The sequence below is a fragment of the Thunnus thynnus genome, chromosome 5 (genome assembly GCF_963924715.1).
Source record: "Thunnus thynnus chromosome 5, fThuThy2.1, whole genome shotgun sequence".
Classification (NCBI taxonomy): domain Eukaryota; kingdom Metazoa; phylum Chordata; class Actinopteri; order Scombriformes; family Scombridae; genus Thunnus; species Thunnus thynnus.
Window position 1 is genome coordinate 14,434,791 of NC_089521.1, and position 12,210 is coordinate 14,447,000.

A 12,210-nucleotide genomic window follows, 5' to 3' on the forward strand; every position below is an offset into this window, starting at 1 on the left:
CTGAAGTCATGAATTAAAAAAACGTTGCCGTCCTTAAAAGCATCTGTTATCTAAATATCCTAAATTTGACACATGAGTTCCCTTCGCTGAAATCTTTTACCATGCATCTTTAAGATGTGACAATCTGCTGACACTAGCGGGTTTCAACAGAGCACAGGCATCTTATCCATCCCACTAGGATTTTCCTTAAATCCCATTCAGGTAGAGAACAGACTCTGCTAACAGATGAAAGCTCTCGGATCTGCTTTACTGAGCTCCTACAAAAAAAGCTGAAATGCATGAGCATGATTAAGGATACCCAGGTGAATTTTATTTTTAAATAAATTTTCCCACAAACTCTGAATGCAAGAATTTTAAGTATTTGAAATGTTACAGAGAATCCAGACCAGTGTTTTTCTTTACATCCTTGAAATAGAGTTTTATGAGGTTATTCAGCCATACATGAGCATAAATCCAGCTCTTTGGTTTTGTTTACAATAGCTTTGCTGGCTAGGTAAAGGAAGCCCATCCCATGTCTTAAACACTGTTGTAGGCTGATTTAGGAGTGTGTATCCCAGAGTTGACCCTTTCGTCTCTGCCCTCACCCTCACCCTAACCATAACCCCAACAATGTTCAAAATACTTCCACTGCATCACACAGAGCAGAAAGTTAACTCATGCATAGTTTTACACCAAGGGTTAACCTTATGCTATAAACTTGAACAGGTAAATTATACGTCTCCAAAATTATAGCCTTTATGCAGCTTTGATTTTATGAACTGCAAGATGACCACAGTGAGTAATACAACAATGAGAGCTACATTCTAGTGAGCTGAATGTAGCTCTGGATTCAAAGTCTAGTATATATGGAGGGGATTATAATAACTACCTAGACATACATTATTGACTTGGTGACATTTTGTTTAGACATTTGAATGGCTGTCATGTAGCATGTGCTATATAAAGCCCTCAAGCTTAGACACTTACTAACTTGAAGTCAAGGTGGTACTTCTATCACAAATGTTTATCCATTGAAATTGTTATTCCAGTATAAATACACTAGCTCCTGTCTGAGTTTGCCTATGTTGGTAATTTTTTTCTTCTGTGACCAGAAAGTAGATAGAAGCATAATGGCAATATAGTTTTGCATTCATATTGTTATATGAATGCAAAACTCCATTTAAAATGTGCCAGAAAATATTGTATGCAACAGTGCACAGTGGTATCAATGTTGATTTCCTGTGCATTTGGCTCTAATATTAAACTAAATATAAAGTTTAGACAGTTTAGGGTCAGAACTGTGGTAGGTTAACGTATTAGTTCCCTATAGTTGATCATTTAACTTTTTTGATTTAGAAAACAATATTGTTGCCACAAGGTTGTTTGCTGGTCTAAGTACAGCTGTTTTTCACACTTAAAAGGTGAAAAGTTAAGTTTGTAAAATATTCACCTGGATAATTTCCCGGTTTAATAACCCAACACTTGCTTTGTAATGTGCTGAGATTATTGGGCCTGAAAACCACACTGTACCGAACCCGTACTGTAGCTAAGATTTTTCCATTAACAAGTGCGAACTGTTCCATAAAAGTGTCAAATTCTTTGGTTGCTGACTGTAATTATTTAATGCCCTTCTAAAAAATTACATCTTTATTCTTTAGCAGTATGAAGTCATTGTTTTTGTTTTTTTAGGAGTTCTCGTGTTTATGGGCTGAGATTTGTTGCCTACATAATTTTAAAAGTGAAATTTAATTTTAAAATGTTGTTTCCACTCCCTATAAGCACTTATAATATCAGTTACCATGACCTTCAAGCCCTCTTCGCGAGCTCCCCTTTCCTTTTCCTTTTTGCTCTCACTCATCTCCTGAGGTTACGTTATATCAACGATGCCATCAACCCCAAGCTAGGTCTTGTTGAGGTATCCATCTTTTATCCCCAGTTACTCCATATTTTCCTCCAGGGAGAAATGAGATCATCACCACTCTCTGCACATAATATGTGTCATACATGTAGACACAAAACTACAGATAAAGTACACATATACATTACCACAATTATTCACACAGGCTCATTGTATTGTCCACAACTCCAACATAAATGAAAGAATTATTGTTATACTTATAGTGAAGGTCCATAATCTGTCAAACAAAGCATTCACATGTCATGTCTCTCTCTCAACCTTTTCACAATTTCCCCTCAAGTGTTGTGATGACAGTACATTATTCAACTGACAAGAAAGCTGAAGATAGAGGTTAATGAAATGGAGGTTTTTTTCCAAAAAAAAAGAAAAGAAACTACAGAGAGATGAAATTGTGAAAAGAAATGCTTTGTTTTTGTTGCAAATGGTGATGAAACTGAAAAAAAAGATGGCAGTGAATCTATATGGCCGTAGAGGACTCTGGATCTACAGCCATGCTGTTATGTTCATTTGCTAATTAGAACTAAACACACAGTATAGCTGTGGCTCCAAAGTATTTTGAGAGATTAATATTTTGACCTCATGATGACACTGAATGAAAAGTCAATAAATTAGCAAAGTTATCGCAACTCATCATGTGTGGAACATGATATGTGTACTTAATTTCACTCAAAATCATTAAATGTTAACCTTCTTGTGGTGCTGGAGGTCAGGGGATCACTAAACGCACTGGGATACATTGTTTGGAAACCAATAATTTTGTGCCAATCCAACCAATACATGTTGAGATACTTCACTGGATAAGGGAAAACTTTTAACGGCTGGTTATAGTTAAAAGGTCAGTGGATCACCAAAGTTACTGAATTATAAATCATCCTGTGGGGAATGTGAATATCAGAACCAAATTTTATAATAATCCATCAAATAGTTTTTGAGATATTTCTCTGAAAATTGGAATAAATGTCAACCTCATGGTGGCGCTAGAAGAAAAGTCAAGTATAGCCTTCATCTTCTGGGGACCACACATGTCTGTACAAAATTTCCTGGCAATCCACCAGATCATTGTTGCAATATGTCAGTCTGGATCAAAGTGGTGGGCCAAGAGACCGGCCAACCGGCTGACCGACCAACCAACCGACGTCACCATCCCTAGAGCCAAGCCGCTAGCGTGGCTAAAAATACCTCCCCATGCACATGACAACCTAGAGTGTTTTCTCAGTTGCCCACTAACTCTAAATCACTCCTAATCATTTTTAAAAAAAATCACAACACTGTTCCCTTGGAGTTAAGCTGTGAGTTGGGGGGACAGGAATGAAAGGGACCCCCACTTTCCTCAAGTTTTTTCTGCTGCCCAGTTTCTCATGAGAGCAAAACAACAGCCAGAAGCCCACCCTAAGAAGGACCTGAAGCTATCTTTTTGTTCATTTCATGAAACTGTCTCTGTCTGGCATAAGACTGATTAGATGGGCCATCTTACTTTCTCTTATTCATTTGTTCAATGCACCAGTCTGATGTTGAGATCATTCTCCAGTCTAATGTACTCCATATGGAGAAAATGTCTTGATAAAAGGACGACAATACTTTTTTTCATTAACTGAATCATTTCAACAAATTCACATGGCTGATTAATTGCTTCTTGACTCATCTACTCAAAGAATTGTCATTGTTGACCAATTTAATCATCAGCCACACCTTCACCAGAACTTTAAGCTAATTACTAACATTCACAATTAAACAAGTCCCATAAAATCCAGAAGGGAGGTGCTTCACAGGAACAAGCCAAGTTTCAGTCATTTCTGTATTCTCTGCTGTGTTCTGTATGTCAGCAGTATTGTGTCTTGAACTCAGTACCATTATATAACCCCAGATGGTTCTCTGGCGCCTCTGCTCATCTGTAACATGTTCATGGGTCCAGCCGGTATACACACCAGAGCATGCCGGCGGGCCTTTGATCTCTCTCCCGTCCTCCTCAAAAGAGTGAACCTCTTCAAACTTGTCCAGCCTGGATGCATCTAGCCAGATCTCCTCCAGGTCTGATGAGTAATGGAACGCTACTGATCTAATTCGTTGCATCCATGCAAACAATATGTCCCCTACGGATAAGCTGTAGCACTCGTGTTGGCCTCTTAGGTAGAGCGACAAGCATCCATGAACACCGCGCTGCAGGTCCAGGTATTGTCTCCCTCAGTAGGCCCCCAGTCCTAAGGAATGCCAGTGGCTGCCAGCTCCAGACAGCCTTTCACATTTTGACTCCCTGTAATTCACTCTAAAGGCAGACGAGCTCTTGTATCTATGCCATATGCTATACTGTGGAAAGTGCGTGCTCAGATGTTTAAGCAAGGTGTTATAGATGTTTGGCTGTTTGCGGAAAGCGGGCCTTTATAATAAGACATTTGTGAAATGCATTTAGCTGTGTTGATAGATGTTTACAGAAAGTACCTGCCAAATGCAAGGCGAAGTACAGGTTTTATATGGAGCCAGTTTACTGCAATGTGGCACCATACAAACTCTAAAAATATACAGTGGCTTATCATTTGCGCATATATACATCTGTGTCTGTTTTACGTCTGTATATGTGTGCATGTTTTTGTACAGATCTGTGTATGTAATCCAGGGGGTAAAGGACCGTAAAATATTGTGTTGGCTTTACTCTGTTATGCTCTTGTCGTGAGTCTCAGTGAGAGGAGGTTGGCTTGACTCTCTTGTTTTGGATAATTGTACGCTGCCGAGGTCTGTGGTCCCCTTCTCTGTCTCCCTGTGGCCTAGGCTGCAAGAGCCATATTTAGGTTGCACGTCCTCCTCATCCTATCCTGTCTCATCCCCATCCTGTCCGACACACCCCCGCAGTAGGGGGCAGATAAAGGGATAGCAAGTGGTCCAGAGGCCAGACTCTAGGTGCCCGAAGGAAAGTATGCTGGGTTACTTGCCTCGACATTTCAGTAGCGTTCTTTGTTTTGGACCTGTTTTGTGGACATAAAGTCGAATGGTTTGGTTACATAAATGTTTTTTAAGGAATTTATGTAACCAAAAATATTTGAAACCATGCTGTAGCTTTACTAGTTTTATTTTATTTTTGCAGGTTGTGCTCTACTTCTCTGTGGTATTTGGGGCATTGCAGTGTGTTTATGAAATGAAGAGTGACAGGCTGTTCACACATACGGACTCAAGAGCTGGAACAGAAATAGCATTGTGAATGGGACCTGGCATTGCATCCTGGCCCCCCACTGAGATACAGATACTGAAAAGGTGCCCAGCAACACCACAGAGGGAAAATGAGAAAGAATCCACTTCATGCAAATATCCTCTGACGCAATTCAAGCTACAACAAGGCAAGACTCAATCGTGCTCGTTTTGATTCCTGCGGACCTGGAGTTGTTTATTATTCCACTCCACAATGTGTAAGAACAAAATGGAGGAAGGCCCATGGCCTCCCAATTCTCTATGATGGGTCTTTAACAAGCTACTGGAACTTTCAAAAGAAGACTGAGGGGCAAATTCACAAAGTATGGATTGCTGCCACTGATAGCACCATGAATTGCGTATCATTTGCAACCACTATCTGCCCCTTCTCAAGGTGTGATTCACAAAAGATATTGTGCTAATGATATGAAGGCGCAAACATGCCCATAAAGTATTGCAGCTGAATGGAATTTTTCCTTGTTTTGCATCTGATTGAGTGAGCGGAGTGGTTTCCAATGTTTCAGGCTTTTCTCCACATATTAGCACACATATTGGAGATTGGTCCATAATGAAAACTGCAGAGAGCACAAAAGCCTCAAATTGCCTGTCTTTAATTAGCAGAGTTGCGCACACACAGAGCTTTCCACAATCACAAACCAACTTTCATGTATTTTGCTTCTTTTACTTCTCTATTATTTCGCATCTTTAACATTATCTACTGAAATGTCAAATGTCAAAATATAGCTATTAATGTGACTCAGGCAGGTCTGAAATGTGTAGATTAATGTCTGAATCTTACAATAATGTCGTTCAGGTGTCACTGAATGTATCCGGGATTCTGCAGAAACATCAGTACTGATGTTCTGTTTGTTGCCCACAGCTGGCTGTGTATCACAGCTGGCTGCAGCATCACACAGCAGCTGAAACGATAAGTGCATCTCCAAACTGAGGCTGTGTGCATTTATGCATGCGGCACAGCAGCAGTAACTTCATTAAAACCGGATCGGTCAGGATCTGACTGTAATTAATGTGCTGTGATCTGCTACACATCTACACATGTCAGCTGTTACACACTGATTCCAGGTTTATACAGTGGAATTGTTTGTAATAAAGCAGCAATAAAGAGTGAGTGTGTTTCAGTTACCACCAACTCTGAAGATGCAAATAATTTTATTCTAACTGCATGTGGCTTTTAGCACTGGTCTTTGTGAATTGGACTGTTTTTGCAGTGAGGCTCAATTGCATAGAGAGGGGCCAATTTTGTGCCAAATGTATATGTAGTCTATTATATAATTTACATATGTGCAAATAGCAAAGGAGCACTGAGATGCTACTTGCATGGCGGCGCAGTTTGGGGTGCCTTTCACCCTTTGCGGGAGCTTTGTGAATTACAGTTTCTTTTTGTCTCATTTTCACAGGTTTAGTGGCCATAAAAGCTGTGGTGAATTTGGTGAATTCACCCCTGAGACTGTATTTCCCATAGACTGAGAACTGATGGCCCATTAATACAGTGTCTACATGAGAAAACAACTGTTTTAACTCAGTTAGAACAGAGTATATAAATCATGCGCTCAACACACACACACACACACACACACACAGACAGCTACAGAGACTCCCCACTACTTTTTATCTTAATGTGTGAATGCACCAAAAGACTTGTGAATGAAAATATTGAGAACTGGTTAACTGCAGAAACTCCAGGAGATATGGATGTCTTAAGCCATGAGATTTATTGACAAACACAAACTTGATCGATCAAGGAGACAACAGTCACATATCAAAGTGCTCGTGTTGACACAGTGAAATGCCACATCAAGTCTGAGGGAAAGATGTGGTACCACTCTCAATTATTCAGGCAGCACCCAGGCGACCTTGTCCCTAGTCACAACATTGCTATAAAATTGTTGACTTTAGTGCTGTCTCTATGGCAACAATGATAAAGCCAGGTCAGCTTGACCAGGAAGAAGACAGCTGTCTGCTTATCTAAGGAGCATTTCATACATGGCACATATATGAAAATTCCTTCACAAGGCTTACTTGTTTATATTTGCATTGGAATAACTATGCAGTAAAAATCATGAATTAAGGTTGTAACATTTGGAATATTTCAGACAAAGTTAGTAACATACTAATAGTTATTGGGCCTTGGCACCATAAACAGCACAGAGTAAAAAAATGTAAGGAGCCGTGATGGCGGAGGCTTGTAGCTTCAGTTACTGGGGAAACAACGAAATAAGACCAGTACAAGAGTTTGAAGGCTCATCAGACCCCAAAACATCACATAATACTATGACGAAGGACTTGACAATTCTGGAAAGTTATCACGGCAACAATTATTTTATCCTCCCTAGCAACAATCACAAGGTAAACAGTAGATATCCTGTGTGTCATTGACATTACAAAGTAGTCTACCAGGAATATGAACTTACACATATTTGACTGTCCAGGAGACCTCCTTGCCTGATGTAGCTACATAGCATTGCAGCAAAAGTTTACCCTGGTTCAACAGTGCTGGTGCCAACACAGTGGCCTTACTGAAATTAATGAGGGCTGTGTAAGGAACTGATAGGTTGCCTATCTGAACCTGCTACACAATGGGCTGGCTCTTCATAGAAGTAAAAGCCTCTCCTATTAAAATCAGTCTTGTTGTAGTGCTGTGTTTTTGTAAAGGTGAATAACTTAACAATGTAGTTGATTCATGCATTTAAACAATTGTTTAAAAGATCACTTAACATCTTGTTGGTACAGTATGAGAATGAACCCAACAGCATGACCGGTACATGCTTTAAGACCAGTCTTTCAGTGGTAAAATATACACTCACCAAGCACTTTGTCAGGAACACCTGTACACCTGCTTATTTACGCAATTTTCTAATCAGCAATCTAATCACATTGCAGCAGTGCAGTGCATGACATCATGCAGATACAGGTCAGGAGCTTCAGTTAATATTCACATCAAACATCAGAATGGGGAAAAATATGTGATCTCAGTGACTTTGACTGTGGCATGATTGTTGGTACCAGACAGCCCGCTTTCAGTATTTCTGCTGATCTCCTGGGACTTTCACACACAGCGGTCTCCAGAGTTTACTCAGAATGGTGAAAAAAACAAAAAACATCCAGTGAGCAGCAGTTCTGTGGACAGAAACACCTTGTTGATGAGAGAGATCAGAGGAGAACGGCCAGACTGGTTTGAGCTGACAAAGAGGCTACAGTAACATACAGTAGTATGCACAACACGTCAACCCTTGAGGCAGATGGGCTACACCAGCAAAAGACCACGGTGGGTTCCACTCCTGTCAGCCAAGAACAAAAATCTTAGGGTGCATTGGACACAAGCTCACCAAAACTGGACAGTTGAAGACTGAAGAAAAATGTTGCCTGGTCTGATAAATCTTGATTTCTGCTGAGACACATAGATTGGTAGGGTCTGAATTTGGCATCAACAACATTGAATCCATGGACCCAACCAGCCTTGTGTCAACTGTCCAGGCTGGCAGTGGTGGTATAATGGTTTGGGGAATGTTTTCACTTTGGACCCTTTACTACCAATCAATCATCGTTTGAATGTCACAGTCTATCTGAGTATTGTTGCTGACCATGAGCATCCCTTCATAGCAATGATTTACCCATCTTCTAATGTGCTTAGTGCACCATGTCACAAAGCCAATGTCATCTCAAAGTGATTTCATGAACATGACAATGAGTCATCCAGTCACCAGATCTAACTCCAGTAGAACACCTCTGGGATGTGGTTGAACTGGAGATTCGCAGCATAGATCTGCAGCTGACAAATCTGCAGAAATGATGCGATGCAGTCATGTCAGCACGGACCAGTCTCCCTTTCATGTGTTGCATAGAATCAGGGTGGGCCAAAGGAACCTCCCTCAAATGACTCTTGCTCACCACATTTCTCTCCCTCTTCACTCCACCCTTCTGCTTCTAATGTTCACCTACAGTAACACTTTCTATTGCTCACCACTTTCTTTTCTCTACCCTGTAGAAATCCCCCCAGAGGTCCACTTTGTAAGTTCTCAGACTGACTGCACTCTCATTTGTGGAATGATACAGATGTTACAGTATGGATATCTCACAGAGAGGACAGACCCCATGTGCTCCATACATCTTCAGTCGACGAACGTCACCCCATCCTGAGCAGCTTTCTTTGATCTTTCCTTTAATGATGCCCTAAAGTTGCTCAGAAACTCAAATGAAAAAAAATGGTGTCAGATGCATCTGGTTATAATATTTTTTCTCTGTCATCATAGTGGGCATGTGTATCACTAAAGAATAATCTGTTTGATGATAACATATAGTTATCCTGCAGCGGAAACCTTTAGGCAAAGAGATTAATGTTCTTTTTATCCTGATGATTTTCAGATCGTTCACTGAAGTCACTGTTTATGAACTGTCAGTCAAATGAAGTCATGGCTAAACTATAGGTACCACACTTAAAATCATAATCTATACGTGATATACACAGATTCTTGCGGCGCTACATGCTGTTGAGTGATCACGCATGGATCTCAAGACATTGCCTGCATCAACTCGTATGCCTGTCTCCTGCGGCGAATGATAGTAAGAGCAGGTGTTACTGCAAACAAAGGCCTATGGGAGAACTCTTGATTTTTCTGGCTCAATCTCCTTTTTTTCCCCCTTTTCTCTTACTTGCAGCATCATTCTTTCTCACATATGTTATTCTACAGAAACACTCCTTCACCTTCTCTTTGCCTTTCAGTTTAGTCAACCAGGAAAGAATTTACTACCGCTGGGCTTGGATTCCAATCATTATCTGCTGAAATCACCCATGTAACGCACATGCATGTTTTATAGCTTGAGGGCTAAATTTCTATTTTTCTTTACCTTTAGACTCTTTATCAGGGAGAACATTTACTAATTCATCATTCTGTGACCCATTTTTCTTTTCCTCTCTTTGAATGAGCCCTGCTACCTTGTTATGTAGAGTTTTTTTTTTAATATACCTTAATTCATCAATAGTGCCTGCATTAACTGATGGGTTTATAAGGTTCACTGTGTGTGTGAGGCACATGATAAGATCAGAATAATTATGTAACCCTCAGATTTTTATTCATGGAAGCACCTGCGTGTGGTTTCAGACTATGAGGAATGACAGAGCAGGTGTTAGTCAGTATTAGACCAGGAGAGGAGAGATGCTGCCCGGCAAGTACAGTAGGTACTATAAACACCATCAGCCACAATGATGTGGCGATGTCCTTCTGTGGAAAAGCCCAAAAATGCCTGTTTTGTCAATACAAATTTTAAAATGATAAATGATTTCCAGGAACAAGTTTAGCTGATTTATTTTCCAGTGATTTCACGTCATCGCGTTTACAGGAATGTATTCTGCCCTGTGCCATCGTGCAGCAAACTTTACTGGTGATGACTAAAAGATTCTAATTGTTTGAATTTTTCCAAACCTCAATGCCGTAAAATACAAACCCACCATTTTCTGAATTTCTTGTCATACCCCCTGTAGATGCTCGTAAGTCCTACTGTTAACTGGAAGTGGGATGGAGAATTTCCAGTATGTGTGTGCATGTGTGTGTGTACGTGTGTGCGTAGGAGCACCATTCCTCAAGTTATTCATCGTACTCACTGTGACAACATTTCCCCTCATGTCAAGTTATCTGGGATAACATTCAGTAGAGTAAATAAGGATGTACTGCTGATGTAGGTGATCACAGTAGAGCCCTCCCAGGATCCGTTGTCTTATTATGACATGCTACATGTATAAAACATTGTGTTATCTTACTCTACCCTCATTTTTGTAGCACCGTCCATCAGATCAGACCATTATCTGGTTGATATCTTGTAGTCTGATCCTGGCATCCCAACCTTCACCTGTGTGAGCATCTAAAGAGAGCCAAGTTAGTTCTGGTATTGATTTGCGTACATATAGGTGTACACATTCTTACATGCATAATTGCATGTGCATATGCACACATACACAAACACACAGACACAGACAATCACACAATCACTTGGAGACAGAAACATACTGTACATGCACACATTTGGGATATGGGCTTAAATATTTGAACCAGTTGTTAGGTTTTAGCACATTTGGATCCATGACAGAGCTGAATGCCTCTTTTGAAATTTTGCTCAATAAGGGAGAGAGAAACGGGAATGCTTCCAACTAGACAACCGAGAATTTGGGAAGACTCTGGGGGAGTGAAGGATGACCATCCAGCAGAGAGAGGAAGCTGTGCCAGATTCTCAAAGACTACACCATGACTCACAGGTCAAGGCCCCTGTGCCTGTAAACAGGATTTTTCTCATAATTTGAGCACTGAATCACATGTTGTACTCATACACTCTGGTCTGCTGTGCTGTTGTATAACCTCCATCACTTTGATTCAAGTAGTACTAATCTCCCAGGGAGTAGAGGAGAGACGGGCAGAGAGTCAGAAATGAAGCAAGGGGTAGTAAAGCAGGAAAGTTATTTGTGTCCGGGGAGGGGGAGTAAGTCTGATCAAAGTTAGGCTTGTTGATGGTGTGGCTGATCCTCACTGTTGAAACATCCCAAGTGTGGTGATAAAGCCAGGCCCAAACTGATGATTGGGATCATCAGGATGACTCTTTACTGTAATCTGTACAAATCTTTCATCTCCCTCAGGGCTGGGATGTGTTGTGAAAGCTGTTGTACGTCAAGGTCATGGGGTGTGGACAGGTGTCAGCACTGCTCTGGTTTATCTCTTGATTAGGTTACTAGATGACCACAGAGCTGGACTGGATATTCTCCTCTCCTCCTGACCTTGTCACTTTTTTCTCTAGTGTGTGAGTATATGCGGTAATAAAGATGATGTAGATATTTCCCTGAATTAAGACAGGCTGTTGCTGTCTTCTCGATTATGTCTGATGGCTTGCCTTAAACAATCAATTCACAGTTTAGCCGCATTTTGCTAATTTCTTTATTTTTTCTTGCACTTTCTTCCTTTTTTTGAACGAGGTCATGACCCTTGAGGAGATTCCCTGTTGGTTTGCCTTTTAACGGACACACTCGCAGCCCAGTAAGCACAGTGCATTCCTCACATTCTGGAAAGACAGTGTCAAGGCTATTAAAACCTTAAAGTGAAAGGTGTGTGTGTGTGTGTGTGTGTGAGTGTGTT

General features: G+C 40.7%; 1 protein-coding gene across 2 annotated transcripts in view; it reads left to right on the forward strand.

Moving 5' to 3' along the window:
- Positions 1-12,210, forward strand: part of LOC137182847 (zinc finger protein 469) — a 198,436-nt gene that overhangs the window by 119,856 nt on the left and 66,370 nt on the right. The window lies entirely within an intron of this gene.